This window comes from Charadrius vociferus, unplaced genomic scaffold (genome assembly GCF_000708025.1).
Source record: "Charadrius vociferus isolate BGI_N301 unplaced genomic scaffold, ASM70802v2 scaffold586, whole genome shotgun sequence".
In the NCBI taxonomy this organism is placed as follows: Eukaryota; Metazoa; Chordata; class Aves; order Charadriiformes; family Charadriidae; genus Charadrius; species Charadrius vociferus.
The window spans coordinates 901,211-916,228 of NW_009648902.1; positions in this window are offsets into that span (position 1 = coordinate 901,211).

The following is a 15,018-nucleotide window of genomic DNA, read 5'->3' on the forward strand; positions in this document are numbered from 1 at the left end:
AGCAGGACCATGGACCTGGCCCTGTATTAATTTCACCCATATTAGCATCCATAAGTCAAATTGTGGCAGCAGCTGGAATGGATATTTTGTATGTGAAGATACATCTTTATGTATGTATGTTAACACACCAATAAGGGCTAATACATCAGTTACTGAAAGTTGTACTGAGTCTATGGAAGATTTTCACAGGATGTGATTTGACATCAGAGTGACCCAGCATGGCTTAATTTTAAGCTGTATACATTCACATATGCAAAGAAAATGCTGCTTAGCATAGGTGTTATATTTGACTTCAAGTATTGCCTAATATAAAAAAGATAACTATTTAGCTTCAGCCTGACCCTGGATGGAAAGCTCCCTGACCTTTTGACTGCTCAGCCTTTTGAGAGGTTTCCTTTACTAGCCAGCCCTCAGCTGACAGAAACCTATGCCAGTATTCAAATTACTTGTCTGTGTCATCTTTATCATTATTTCTGTGCATCTCAGAGTTGTGAATACCTCTCAAATGAGTAGTAGAACTGCTCATGATGAGGATCTGGGCCTTGCATGCTTCACTCTTGCAACATGTGGAGCCTGGGACTGTTCCCTTTGTTACATGGGCAGGGACAGGATAAGCTTTGCAAAACATTAAGCATTGGAAAGTGTCCTTTTAATGCCTTGGTGCCAAAAAAGCATTTAATGTGTGTGGCAGCCTATATTCACATCTATCTACTTCCGCTTTTGTTTAGTAGGCTCATTACTTATTAGGAAATTGTTTCTGTAAGATGGCAATTCTCTCTTCTTGATCTCTGTGTTTATACAGTCCCTTACTTTCCTATCTCATTCCCCCAAAACTCTCATTTGTCCGGTCATTTGACTTTAGCTGTATCTGTGCTGGAATGCAGATAAACATGAACTAGACTGAGAGCAGCCTGAGCAGGGAGCTGTGTGGGTGAGCTAGTATGTCAGCACAGGGCAATGCCCTTGAGACAATGCAGGGTCAGCAGAGCCCCTGGGCTGAACCTGTGACATTTTCTGTTGCATTTACACACTAGCAAATTAGCCAGCTGCTCCAGGGAGCCCATTTGAAGCTAAAATGTTTTCTAAAGCTTGTCTTTCACCTTATTTCCCCCAGCTTCTGCTATTAATGTGGAAACATCAAGTCAATCCTGTTTCTGATTCTCTGGTCCTGCAAGTGGACCAGACATGTAACCTCCCCCAGTTCAAATGAACGCTATCACTGTGAGGGCTCAACAGCCCTCACATTGCGAAAGCCCTTTGCTGCAAACCATTGGAAGAGCCACCATTGCCTCCTACACAGCACCACTGACTCCTGCACATTCACCTTCCTGCATGTGTGTGAGCAAGACTTACGGTGCAGCTACTCAGCATGCTAAGGGCTATATTGGACTATCCCACAATACTGTGGAAATGCCAGATAGAAGGAATAAAAACTGTGGCAGGCAATGGAGCAGGGTTTACTGCATGAAACCTTGTAATCTGAGTTACCAGGAAAGTCATACAAGGAGATGATAGTTACTGTCTGCAGCTGGAAATGAAGCAGTGAGACTGACGCAGTACGAGAAGTAAGGATGGCTTTGCAATTTCAAGCTGCCTTTACTGCCACAACAGCTTCTTTCAAAATTTGGGAAGACAAGAGGGCTGCTGTTGGGCCTTGTGTAGTCCAGTATCCAAAGAGGGATGCACCTAGCCCTTTTTCTAGTCATGTCTCCAGAAAAACTGAGGGACTTCTAAACTGAAAAGCAAAATTTTGCCTGAATAAAAAGAAACCTAAACTATAAAATAGGCAGTTTGAAGCTACTGTGAAAGAGATGGGCTGGGTACAATTATCCCTGCCCCTGGGCTGTCCAGGCAAACGTTTGCTTCCATTCATCTGTATGTAGTGCTCTCACTGGCAGAAGTATGTTGTTCACTAAAAACCTTTCTGTCACCTCTGAATCCTCATGGTTGCTTCCCAAAATTGCACAGTTCAAGTGAAGACTTAGATTTTGTGGTGCTAAAATCACACCTATAGACACTCGTGGATGTATGATTCTCAAAGGTAACAGAGCAAAATGTTTCAGGCAAGAGCACATCACAAAGCGGAAGAGTCATAGAGACCAGAGCTTGATCACCATCTCTGACACACCCACAGGGGAGCCAAGCCCATCAGTCATGTGAAAATTGAGTGATTCAGAGCTATAAATGCAAAGCTGTTTACCTAGATTGCTGTCAGAGCTTGCTCATCTATCCTAGTCAAGCTGAATTGCAACCTCCATCTGTTTGTCAGGGTCTATCACTTTCTGATTTTCTTCCTCTTCTCCACATCACTGTGGCACATTCCACATAAAAGACACTTGGACAAGCACTAGGGAGTCTAGGTCTGACTCTAAACACAGCAGAGAAAAAATGGACTGTAAAAGCCACTGTTTGAGGGCTCTGAGAAGGAGGTGTTGAGCAGCTCCAAAATCTGATGTTCCAGGCTATTTCTGATGATGAGGCAATGCCAGCTGGCATACAAGCTAGGTCATTTCACTCAGAGATGAGGAAAACTTAGCAAAACAATGATAACTGTGTGGGAAGCTGCAAAGAAACGAAGAGGCAGCAAAATTCTGTAGTAGAATAGACACGCTCCACTGTTTTGTCTTCAAGAAGCCCTCACACAGTAACTCCTGACTCCAGAAAATAATCAGCAGTATGGAAGACCCCAGTGGGCAAGCTGCCCTGAGGCAGAAAAGGGGCAAAATTTCAGGTGAGCTCAGGGACAAGTTACCTGCACCCCACAACAAAGCTTAGCCCAGCTGACCTCACACTCGGGTCCCTTCAAGAAAGACTGTGTTTTAAGAATGTCCAACCTTGAGTGGGTCCAAAATACTCATATCATGTGGTGAGCTCTATGAATTGTACAAGAAGAAAAATGCTGTTAACATATTTCAACTCTTCCTTCCATGGACTCCATTGAGTTCAGTGGACCAGACTCATTTGCTAACACTGTGAAGTTCAACTTCTGCTTGGAGTTCAAACTGTTCATTGCCTGGAGAAAAGTCTCATTTGGGGTTCTGCATAGCCCCTGCTTTCTGGGACATAAGTGAGCTGGCAGAGAACAAAGCCTGTCTGTAATCAGAAAGACTGTAGTGACCTGCAGACTTAGTTGGACCCATTCTTTCCATAAATGATATTTCAGGGAGGGAATCATTCTTTTAAAGCTGGAAGTATTGGATGACTGGAAGAATCCAGGAAGGCTGGGTTGGAAACAGCCTTTCAAACATTGTCTGAATTTTGATTCTTTGAATTGCATACCCTACTGGAAATTAGTGGACCACAACTTATATCAGGTGAGTGCTTGCTTGCATTAAAATGGCTAAAGGTCTCATTTAGCGTGCTTACAAATCAAATCAGCCTGTGTTAGGTTTTTGCCTCTTAACAAAAGGCAAATTCAACACTTTAAGCACCACTTTCCAAGGAGTTGTCTGTTTCCACTGTGAAAACAGAGCTACAGCACTGGGATCAAACCCACTGAACCCATTAATCATGTCTGAGAGCCATGTGCATTTGGTGTAACTAGGGTTTTAAATTCCAAGTCATCCAGAGCAATGAATGTTTGTACTCAAGACAGTGGCTCACACAGCACTGTGGCTCTGAGTTCTCTGTAATTAACCTGATAATTTTGGTTTCTCGGGCAAGCAGAGAATTTAATTACTTGTTGCAGGTATGTGGCCTCATCCAAATGTGATTAACTGGCTTTGCTAAGGCTAGGAAGCTAATTTAAACTAATGTTAATTAATAGTATTATTTCACTGTGGCAATATTAGTGATAATTCTAAGATGCAAAGAGGGAAAAGTGCTTTGGAATGACTAAGGTGCCTGAACAGCGTCTCTTAAGGTGGTAACAAGCTGCTAGGAAAAATCTGGGAAGGCGGTTGTTTGCCAAGACTCACCTGATGAGTACCTCAGTGTGAGGTCTCTACCTTGTCAGAGATCTTTGGTATGGCAGCATGGGTCATCTTCCTGCTGCTGTATAGGACAGGGCATCACAAATAGAAGCTTATAAGAACTTTATGCAGGTGAAGACACACAGATGAGTGCAACTGAGATGTTCATCTGGGTAACATGAAGCCAAGGTCTACACAGCAAGTGTACAAGGCAAGTGAATTCTCTCAGATGTCCATGGCTTCAGTGAAACTTCTCAGGGCCAAAAAAAAGGGAAAACAGCAGCAGAACTTGTAATTGTTGGCTGGTGTTTTAATTTTGTAAGGACATCTACTGAGGAAGCTTGTCCTGGGATCAAATGAGGTCTCTACCATTTCCAAGCATTTAGGATTCTGCATAACAAAGTTGGAGTATGGGATCTGAGATTCAGTCGCAGCCCAGAAGGCCAACCATATCCTGGGCTGCATCAGAAGTGTGGCCAGCAGGTCAAGTGAGGTGATTCTGCCCCTCTACTCTTGTCTGGTGAGACCCCACCTGGAGTACTGCATCCAGCTCTGTGGTGCCCAACATAGGAAAGACATGGACCTGTTGGAGTGGGTCCAGAGGAGGGCCATAAAGGTGATCAGAGGGCTGGAGCACCTCTCCTATGAAGACAGGCTGAGAGAGTTTGGTTTCTTCAGCCTAGAGTAGAGAAGGCTACAGGGAGACCCCATAGTGGACTTCCAGTACCTAAAGGGGGCCTACAGAGTGCTGGGGAAGGACTTTTTACAAGGGCATGTAGTGATAGGATGAGAGAGAACGGCTTCAAACTGGAAGAAGGTAGATTTAGATTAGATATTAGGAAGAAATTTTTTACTTTGAGGGTGGTGAGGACACTGGAACAGGTTGCCCAGAGAAGCTGTGGAAGCTCCACCACTGGAGGTGTTTAAGGCCCGGCTGGATGGGGCTTCGAGCAACCTGGTTTAGTAGGAGGTGTCCCTGCCTATGACAAGGGGGTTGGAACTCGATGATCTTCAAGGTCCCTTCTGACCTAAACCATTCTATGATTCTGTGATCTGGGACGGGGCAATTTTGGGCTGAAGTTAGAAATCCCATGGACTTTCTGCTGGGATACTTGCCGCAGTAACAACCCCTGGTTAGGAAACACTGCCAGCTTTCCTATTGTGTAGGAACTGGTTTAGGGAAAATGGTCCTCTTCACTCTGTTGCTGGAGTACAGAGCTATGCTGCAGTACCTCAGTGTACTGATTTATATATATATATAACTGTACTAATGGATAGTAGATAAGCAATGAAAGAATTTTATCTCCAGCACACTTACCTAGCACCGCTGTTTTTTCCCCAATTTTGTCTGTTGTCCCTGCACTGTTCATTAAAGACTGTATCTTATCAGGTCTTTGCACTGTACACTCCCTGGTTTGATCAGAAAACTTTACTGTCCCTGGGAAGCCTTAGTGGTCACTTGTAAAGACAAAAGAGAAAAGACCTGCCATCCCTCCAAAATGTCTTCTATAGTCATGGGCGTCTGCAAGGCTTGTGGCCACTCTAGAGCAAAATACTTCTGCAGAAAAGCACAAAATACACAGAAATCACAGAACAAGGAGATGCTTTCTAAAAGACCTCTGCTTTAACATGCCCCATAGGTAAAGGAACATAGAAGGGATATCTGGCTAAAACTGTATGCTCTCTGGTAGGAGGCCAGACTTACATGCCAGAAGGGAGCCTTCTATCATTAAATAAGCTGACCTGCAAGGGAAAACTTTGTTCCCAGCTCTGGCAAGTCACCTAGTAGATATGGGCCATGAGGGAATATGGTAGCAGTCTCACAGTTGTGCAAAAGAAAATGGTCCAGCTGGAAGTGAGCAGCATGGTGGCAATGTTCTTACTGAATGTTTCCCTCACCCAGAGGCAGGAATTGCTTTTATCTCTATCTCAAGCCACTTTTGCATATCAACAGCAACCCATAGCCTCTGCTTCACCTCCCAGTTTGTAGCAAGAGGTATGAAAACTACAGTTCATTTGGATCTACTCTGGACGGTGTTTGTTCTCTATCCTTTTGCTGTTTTTACACTTTATGAATAGCCAGGGGAAAGCATTATCAAGCATCTCCTACATGGCCTGCTAGAGTTGTAGCCTTCTGGGGCAGAGACCCTGTATAGACATGCACAAATCATAGGACCTGCTTCCTCTTCTGCAGCCAGATATTTTCTCCTTGAGATTGGTGCTTCAAAGGAAATTAGACTGGTGTAACACTTGATTTTCTTCAAGTTAAAGAGATTGGAAGTAAGATAGTTGGAGAGAACCTTGTGCCTCTTTTCTGCAGGGGGACCATCAATCCTGGGAACATCTTGGCTTCCCTTCTGACTTCAGTAGGCCTCATCTGTTATTTTTTGAAGCAAACTTTGGTGAACATCAGTCATATGATTTGGGGCAGCTGGAAAGCATTGATTACTTCTCTGAAACACATAGTTTCAGGGCCAGAAGTTCTGGGTTCATTTCCATATGCATGTACTCACCTCACCTTCCACCAACAAGCAGAAAACATGCTACCTCAAACCCTATTGACAATCACATGAACATACTGGTAGATAATGGATTTTCTATAGTTTTCTTCCCTCCAGAGAATTAATCTGTCCAGTTTCTCTGAACACTGCCTCACACACATCTGCAGTACCTCTGTCGCTGATTCTTGGCAGGGTGAATTGGGTGCAGTGACCATTGGGCAGGTTTGTCCAACCAGCCAACCTCTATTCCTAGCCCAGCCCATATAAAGCTTTCAAGGTCTGTTCATTCAGTTTTGTCATTCAATATAGGTCAGAGTCAACAGGTGCCAAACTTGGAGCAAAGCTGGAAAGCAGTATTTAAAACCTGGCTTCCTGGCAATAATCTTTTCCATGAACTGTTACTACACAGGACCCCAGTGCATAGCAAGTCCAGATGACCAAGACTAGAGCACAGCCTCATCGCAATGCAAATGATTATTCATAGCTTTATGTTGCTGAGCACTGAAAAAACCATAAAACAATGGGGAGTGGTTCATAGGAGGGTTCATAGGGGAATATGTTGGGATCCTGTAAGTCTACAGATTTACTTGGGTTAAATATTTGAGATGATCAAACAGTGCTGGCTATACAGACCCCACCACTTTCCTTCAGAGCTCCTGTGTCTATGCAGCTCTGTAGCTGGTCTGGTCATACAGCTGTCAGAAGAGCTCCTCTTTGAGCTAAACCTGCCTTGAACCACGCAGCTTGCAGTTATAATAATCTATTGTGCGCAAGCAGAAATAAAATTGATGAAGCAGAACACGAGCTAGCTGAACAAAAGTCACCTAGTTGTCATGGATCCCGATTTAGGATCCTGCCAACTACGGCAATTTGTTGCAAATGGGTGATTTAAATTGCTTAAAGAACCACTGGCAAAGCTGTTAGCAAAGTGGTTTTAATATGATGCTGTAAACGCGTGACTTAACAAACTTCTATGGCAAGGCTCACTCTATTAATTACTGCATGGGAAAACATACAAAGGACAATTGAGTTACACTTAAGTTAGAATGATTTCACAGAGAAACCAGGACACAAAGGGTAAGGGAGGCCCTCCTGTTGAGTCATGTGGTTAAGAATGGACCTCCTTGCTTTCTAGACACCAGTAGAACTTAATATCACACCTGACTGTTAATATCATGACCTTATTAAAACAGCAAGATGCATGAAATTAGCCTGATGTCTCAGCCTCACCACTGCCTGATTATAGTGTCCTGATCTTACCTACTTTTTCTCTGAAAACTTGGTATCAAGCTGTAAGCCTCAACAGCATCACAGCTTCACATACTATCAGGATGTGTTCAGGCAGGAGTCCTGCCCCATCTTGCGATCCAAAATGTATACTCTGCTCCTCTCACTCAGAGTATACTCTGCTTCTCTCCCTTTTACCTCATGCAGCTGAGATCACTAGGACTGGCTTTCTGCAGAATCCATAGGAAGGTAATGGAAGGGATCTCTGTAGTAAGGCAGAAACAGCTTGTAGGTAATGCTGAGCTTTAAGTTCTCTTAAGCGCAGGAAGAAAGCAGTTGTCAGAGATTATTCCCTTTCTCCAGATATTAATGCTTGGAGATCTGCATTGCTATATGCTTGCTTTGTGTTTATCTTGTGGCTGTTAAAATGCATCCATGTGTGCATTAATCATTGCATGTGAGTGGAAGAGAGTAGTGGAAAGGACTAACTGGGCCACCTATCAACAGTTAGCTAGTCTAAGCCAAAATGCAAATCAGAAAAAAAAAATAATACTGCAGACAAAATGGGAACATTCAGGCCTTGTTATGGTACTGTGGGACCTTTTCTCACCCTTTCTAATACAAAGCAAAGTCCTAATGAAGTGTGTGTGTGCTTTGGGGGACTTATTCTAGCAGCTTGAGGCCAGAACCGTGCCTATTATTGTTTGGAAAAGTATTGAGAACAATGTGCCTGCTACTCTTGCGCTTCATCTCTGTGCAATAATAGGGATTTTAGTTTTATAGTTCTGTGATTACTTCTATGTGACAAGGTGCTGGAATCTTCACCAAATAATGTGTAGAAATTTATAACGGTGCATGGAGTTCCCTTGTGGGCTTCAGCCCCACTGTGCTAAGCCATTCTGGTGCGAAGAAGCCTAGACACACTGAAGCTGTAATCTCAAGGTCAAACTTCTAATGATGGGTGAGACAGAAACAAAATGTTGGGTCTCCAGCATGCTGGCTTGTGCCCCATTTTACATCCTTACACAGAAAAGTGTTGCATCTGTAATGAGTAAAAAGACCACTCTGGTATAAGGTTGTGCATGGGTTTAATCTTGGCCTCATATGGATGCCCAAGGAAAGAAAAAAACCCAACATTGGAATTCGTGCTCTGTGAATAAAAGCAAAGCAAACAAGGCTCAGGCTGTTGCAAGGCTATGATACAAGATAATTTGTTTTAGTAGCCCAGATGCATGTAAATGCTTTTTGAGCAATATAGTTGAGATTTTTCTCAGCAGCAGCTTGAGACACAGGCAAGGTACTTCTTGCTTGTACACTGCACTTTTTTTAGGTCATATGTCAATTTTGGTGAAAAGAGTAAGTAGCTTAAAACATCACTGACACATAGCTTAAAAATTCAGCTAAAACGTCACAAAGAGTTGCTCTACACCCAAGATAGCTTACAATCCGTGTTAATTCTTGGCAACAAAACAACACATGTATGTTAATGGTTGCCTATAAGTCACTCTGTCAGAGCTCCTCTCCTCTAAAATCTATCCTGCTTCCTCCACAGTATTTCTTGGTTTTTTTCCTAAGGAGGCTGGGACTCGTGCTGCAGGGGAACATCAGTCTTCACTATTGCTGGTACTCTTTTACACCCTACTGTCCCCCCCTCCTAGGAAGAGACTTCCTGTTGTAGGAGCTCATGGGGTTCATGATCCACTCAGCCTCACCCTCCTTAAAGGCAATGAGTTGGAAAATCTCCTGCCCCGCTGGAGACACTGGAGTCACTGGAGTTTTGCTGCTCGCTTTCCGGAGTTGTTTGAACTAAAGGTGAGAAGCATGGCTGAAAAATCCCATACTCCAGGAAAAGTTAAGCATGAGCATGTGAAAAGTCATGCCAGATCAAGAGGATTTTTGTACATTCAAAAGTGCATGCAAAAGTCCTAGTTCACATGTGATAGTAACTGCTGAAGACCATGTCTTATGGGATAAGATGAAGTGGGCAGTGCTAGTGTCATCTTATACTTTGATCTGAGCCCTTCTATGCCAGGTTTGTTATAAGATCAAAAGATTTTAGCAATTCCAACCCAGCACAAAATTTGCAACAGTAAAATACAAAGCACAATACTTTTTCTTCATACTTACTGTACCACTATTAACAAAAAGAAAAGAACAACAGAATCTTAATAAAATTCTAGAGGCCAAATTACTAGTTTGAAAGGTGATTGGGAGTAGTCAGCATCGATTCACCAAGGGGGAAGTCATGCTTGACCAACTTGATAACCTTCCACAATGAGGTGACTGACTTGGTATACAAGGGGAGAGCAGTCATTGTTTTCTACCTTGATTTCAGTAAGGTTTTTGACGCTGTCTCCCATAACATCTCCATAGGGAAGCTTATGAATTATGGGCTGGATGAGCAATCCTCCTCCAGTTTGAAGTGAGTTGAAAACTGGCTAAATGGTCAGGCCCAGAGGGTAGTCATCAAGTCATCAGTGGCACAAAGTCTAGTTGGAGGTCAGTAACTAGTGATGCACCCCAGGGGTCAACACTGGGCTCAATCCTATCCATTTTCATATGATCTGGATGTTGGGGCAGAGTGTGTCCTCAGCAAGTTTGCTGATGTACAAAACTGGGAGGGTTGTGCTGCCATTCAGAGGGATCCAGACAGGGTGGAGAAATGGGCTAACTGGAACATCATGAAGTTCAACAAGGAGAAGTACAAAGTCCTGGACATGGGAAGGAACAACACTATGCACCAGCACATGCTGTGGGCCACCCAGCTGGAACACAGCTTGGCAGAAAAGGATCTTGGGAGTTCTGGTGGACACCAAGTTGACCATGAGCTAGCAATGTGCCCTAGCAGCAAAGAAGGGTAAAGGAGAGGTTGTGTGGAGTCTCCTTCCTTGAACATACTCAAAAGGCATCTGGACATGGTCCTGGACCACTGGTTCTAGGTGGTCTTGTTTGAGCAGGATGGGTTGGATGAGATGACCTCCAGAGATCCCTTTCAACCTCAACCATTCCATGATTCTATGAATATAGTTATATTTTATGTTAGGATGTTAAAATGTTTATGCGAGCACCTTATTGCTGCTCTGATAGGCTTTTGGATAATGTATTTCTGTGCATTTTACTGACAGTTGGTGCAGAATCCTCAGAGTTAACTTATTCTGTAAAGGATATATACATGTATTTTTGTTTTATAGCAGAAACTTTAGACGAAATGGGACATTTCCCCTACTAGCTGTTGATTAGCAAATATACTGCCGATAAAAATCCTTCTTAATATCTACTATAGACATCTAAACATAATTCCCTTTGTGCCTTGGTGAAATGGCAGTATGATGCTTTGTTCTCATTAATCTTCAGTTTCAGACAATCGAATGCATTGTGACTCAAGCCACATGTTCTCTTCGCTATTTTAAGTCCAAGAATAGGTGTGTTCATGTAACAATGAAACAATGACTCATGCCTGAAGCAAGACATTTAGGGTGTAATTCTTAAGTCCTCTTTTACCACTCAAGGAGACGGTAGTGTAGAGGGACAGAATCAAAATGTGAAGGAAAATTGGATCTTTAATAGCCAAAGCTGGGGGAGAAAAATGGAGTAATTTTTTTCAGCAGTTCACAAAATACATGAATAAAGAGATCATTTGCAAAAGTTTAAATATGGTTCCAAGGGGACAGGAAACACCCTTCCACCATGCCACAGGTAAGCCAAAGCCATGTTTTGGAGGACTCTTTGCAAACTGAGCTGCTGTGCACAAGATGTAAGGTGCCTGTGATTCTCACTCAGCCTCAACCCACACTAATCATTAACCTGGAGCAACTTCAGAAGACACGCCAAGAAGGCATCTTTCTTATTATGTAGACATAATGCACTTAGTAAAGGTTTGGCTCCAGGGAAATTCATTCAGAGCAGAACAGCTTGGAGGAGAAAATATAAGCATGCGAATCTGAAACAAGTGCAAAACATTTGCTTTCTGTCTGTATTCAGCAAGCAGCTGCAGATTCCTTGTGGCACAAAAAATGCTCTATTTATACCGCCAACAATGCTAGCAAATTCCAGAGTTTGCTGGAACATTCTAGCAATATGAAAACAAAGTTGGGTTTTTTTTTTTTTTCAGTGGCAGAAGAAAGATGTGAAAATGCGAGCTTTCACTGACTCATCACAATCAGAGGGGTTATTACAAAACTAAATTGTTCTTCCAAATTACTATTTCCGCACAAACAGCTCATTTGCAATTGTGAAGATGAGTGTCTTAGCAGAAATAGACCCTTCTATTATTAAAAAGTTGCCTTCTTCTTTCACTGTAGATTTCATTTTAACAAAATAGATATGAATAAATTCCTCTACCTTTTCATCTCATTTTAAAAGAACTACTATTATATTAGCTTTTCCTTATATATGCTTTTCAAAGATGGCTTGTATTTTATATTTGTATCAAACAGCTGTAATCAAGGACCTGTTCTGCTGCCTTCACATCTTTTTGGTTTTACATTCAGTGAAACTTTTCTGTTTGGCGTGGGTAACATTTTGGATCATTCCTCCTGTGGTATCTTACACCAGATTTACATACCGTTAACGCTTCCAGTGAATGACAATTTCCTGCTATACAGATGGATACAGAGCAGATGCTTTGCATTGGGCAAATGCAAGGGTTTAGAGTCAGGGTTTAGAGCTGCTGTCTTATCCCAGTGACCCCTATTTCCTGTTCATCTATTTTTCTTAACTCTACCCTTCAACTGTGTAACCTGCTTTTGTCCTCCTTTGTGAACAGCCCCTGATATATGACTTGAAATCTTTGGGAGGAATGACTGTGTTGGCAATTATACTTCTTCACGGGCAGGGGTGTCCATAAAATCTCTCCTTTTAGGAAAGTGTTCAAAGAACTGCGTGCTTTCAGTGGTGGCTTTCTGGCCCTGTGGGTACAGCTTGGGGCTGTGCTGCAGATCCCCCTCTCTGAGCTGCTATGAATTTCTTTGCTCCTAGAGGAAAACTCAGCTGTGCCCAGGGAAGACAGGAGTTCCAACAGCAGACAGGCAGAGGGGCACTGCAGAAAGAGGCATAGTCTGAAGGTTAATTGCGCTCCTTGCCCATAGCCTTTTTTTTTGCCTTATGAAAGAGAGATGCCAAGCATTTTGAGACCATGGTTATTGATGAAATTACCAGAACATTTTGCATCTGTTTCTGCAATAAAGGAATCTTTCAGTTAGGAACACACAGAAATGAGGGGAATTCTTCAGCAGTAGCCTATGAACAAGACTTTGGTTAGTTTAAGTATATGGGAAGAGTATGAGTTATTTCATTAATGAGCTAAGTGGGGACAAAAACTTGGCACAGTTTAACATCAGGTTTCAGAAATCAAATCCTGGGTTTATTTGTAAACTGGCTTGAAGCTCATTTTCGAGCTAAAGAAATAGCAATACAATTTAGGGGAGAATATTTTTTCCCCCACACATAATGGTTCATGTGTACTTCAAAGCAATGATTCAGACTTAGTTCAGCTTTAACTACTATGTCCTAATTAACTTCTTCATGATGCAAACTATGTCTGAATATAGCATATGCTTTGCCATGGTGAGGGCTGGCTGGGCATTCTCATGGCTTCTCCTGACTAGTTTTATCTGCCACAGCACTTCCCCTTTCCATTCTATGCCTATGTATTTTGCTCCAAGATTTTCCATGGAAGGCCCTCACAAGCACTTTAAAATCCAGATAGATTATAGCCATCCAGTTTATTTAACATGTTTCTATTACATGTCACAAGTTTCCTACATGGAAATGGTGCTGGCTTTTGTTTTAGGCCATTTTGCACCAAATTGTATGATTTCATCCTGAGTGGTTGTGTAACACATGAGCTTCAACAACCTGAAGGCAGATAACTTACCCTTTATCTTTAGAAAAGAAAAAGAGGACAGTTTTCTGGGAGCGTGGAAAGATTTCCAGCAATGTTTTTTTGGTTAACTGATATCTTTAGTCAATTTAATGCCTTCTGGAAGTTTACAGGAGCAGCACAAATTAAGAGCTCTTTTGAAATAATTTTGTTCTGAGATTGTCTTACAAAATGGAATGTTAAAAGTTAATATTGATTTAAAAATCATCTTGAGTTCTGTTCCTGGCAGTTGCTATGTTTACACCTACAGAAATGGATGGAGAATCAAAGTTGAAAGAGAAGTGTAAGTTCTGGCTAACTCACTAGAAAAGTTAAAATACTTGATGCCATTTGTGCAAAAGTATTACCTAGAAACCCTTACCGAGCACTAGCTATTGAAGATGAGAATGTTATGGCTATGAAAACAGATAGCATCCCTCTTGGAGTCTCTCCTACTTTTCTGAAAGATAAATATTGTAGAGAACTATGAAACTCCTTGTTGTTGGTCATCATGTTGGCCAAATGTATAAAAGAGTTCAAAAATTAATAGGCTGAATTAGCGAACCTGTTAGACCTACTAAGTAAAGAGGAATAGGTTTTAGGGTTAGGGTTAGTTTTAGCTCATGAACTGCTGATAGCTGGAATTTGAAAGTGAATACTGAGGGGAATATCAGTCTATTGCAGTTTCTTATTTTATCCAAAGTATCTACTACAGGATGCTGGAAAGAAGATACTAAATGGATCATTTTCTGTCCAGTAAATCGTGTATTATATTATTTGATACGAGTGATAATGAATTATTTGCACGGGATAAAGTGGGAAAGAGAAAAATCTCCTTTACCGCCTTTAAACGCTTGAAGAACAGGCCCAAGCCTACAAAAATTCTCTTTAATGAACAATTCTTGTTTTGTGCCACTATGGTGTTTCCTATACTAAGCCCTTGCATTACTGAATTGAGTGTTGTTTTTTACATTTTATTCACAGGATACCGCATTACAAGCGAAGGCTTGCTAAGCATAGATAATGTTGGGACAAATCTTTTGATACTGCCAAGGGCAGGTTTCAAAGTAAAGAAGACTAATGAAAAAAAATTAAACCCCCAAACTTGGAAAGAAATCTTAGCCTTGGAGATCTGAAGAAGCTTCCCTACTCAAATTTAGACTCTTCTTTTTAAGTCCACTGAAGGTTAAAGCACACCAGATTCTGAAGATGAAACTCATAAATATTTTTTTTGTATTTTAGTCAGTTCTCTCAAGAAGTACTTTGCAAGCCACAAAATGTATCCCAGTTTAGGGGAACTTCAATTACAAAATCAAGTATATGCTCTATGAGGAACTCAAATCTTAACAAAAATCAGATGTTCCCACCGATTAATATGTGATACTCAGTTGCCAGCTTGTTGTTCACTTCAAATATTCCTAAAGAGGATGTGCGTGAACCAAGACTCCCTATGCATGTGTGCATGCAAGGCAGACTGTGTGGAAGACTGCTGCTTTGGGAGACAGACTGAAGAAATGCA